Consider the following 1,345-nt stretch of genomic DNA (forward strand, 5'->3'; position numbering starts at 1 on the left):
CTATCTGCAATGAAAAGAGATGTGAGACTGCAAATTTGTATATTAAATCCCTGGACTATACATCTCAAAATATCTAGTTATTCAATACTAATTATTTCATTATGAAACAATAGTATAATTCCTACAACTTTGACTATTCACAAAGATGTTTAAGTTTGCAGAGTTGAGCTGGATATCAATCATTCAACAAATATCACTTGAGAGTAATAGGTAGAAGTCTCTTTTTTAGAAACTAGGATGCAATAAAGAGACATAAACCTTTAAATGACTTTCAAAGTAATTGAAAATCCTTTGAGGGCGCGCAGGGAGGCGCGCACTGCTCCGCAGGATCCCAACTCCAGCCGTGCGCTTTCCGCCCGGTTCCCCGCGTCATGCAGCCGGGGTAGCGCCCGGCGACCGGGGGCCCAGTCGCTCGTCTCGCGCTCCTCCTCCGAATTCGGCCGTGCTCTCCCGCGGGCCACCCCAGGCGCAGCTCTGACCCCCAGCTTCTCAGGCGCACGGACCGCCTGACGGAGGCGCGGCCCTCGGGCCGGGATGTCGGAGCCCGGGACTGCCGCGGCAGCACTGCTCCCCGCGGTCCTGCTGGCCTTGCTGGCGCCCTGGGCGGGCCGAGGGGGCGCCTCCGCACCCACCGCACCCAACGGCACGCTGGAGGCCGAGCTGGAGCGCAGCTGGGAGTTCCTGCTGGCGCGCTCGCTGACGCGCCTGCAGGTGGCAGCGCAGCCCAAGGAGGCGGCCGTCCAGAGCGGCGCGGGCGACTACCTGCTGGGCATCAAGCTGCTGCAACGGCTCTACTGCAACGTGGGCATCGGCTTCCACCTCCAAGTGCTCCCAGACGGCCGCACAGCGGCGCGCACGCGGACACCCGCGAAAGCCTGCTGGCGGGGCGTGGCGAGCATCTTCCACGTGGCCAGCCGGTTCTTCGTGGCCGTGAGCAGCAAGGGCAAGCTCTATGGCTCCCCCTTCTTCACCAGTGAGCTCAAGTTCAAGGAGATTCTCCTCCCCAGCAACTACAACGCCTACGAGTCCTACAAGTACCCCAGCATGTTCATCGCTCTGAGAAAGAACGGGAAGACCAAGCAAGAATGGGAACCGAGTGTCACCCACCAATAAGGTCACCCACTTCCTCCCCAGGCTGTGACCCTCCGGAAGACCTCTGCCTCAGCCTCGGGAAGCCCCCGGGAGGGGAGCACCGAGGGCCGCCTTGGTGCACTTTCTTCGGATGAAGAGTTTAATGCAAGAGTAGGTGTAAGATATTTAAATTAATTATTTAAATGTGTATATATTGCCACCAAATTATTTATGGTTCTGAGGGTGTGTTTTGTAATTTTCTGGGGGAAAAAAA

At 56.6% G+C, this 1,345-nt stretch overlaps 1 pseudogene; it reads left to right on the plus strand.

The window, feature by feature from the left end:
* The first annotated feature begins 534 nt into the window (after positions 1 to 534).
* Positions 535 to 1,141, plus strand: LOC108298265 (annotated as a pseudogene).
* The last annotated feature ends 204 nt before the right edge of the window (positions 1,142 to 1,345 follow it).

This window comes from Cebus imitator, unplaced genomic scaffold, assembly GCF_001604975.1.
Source record: "Cebus imitator isolate Cc_AM_T3 unplaced genomic scaffold, Cebus_imitator-1.0 Scaffold924, whole genome shotgun sequence".
In the NCBI taxonomy this organism is placed as follows: Eukaryota; Metazoa; Chordata; class Mammalia; order Primates; family Cebidae; genus Cebus; species Cebus imitator.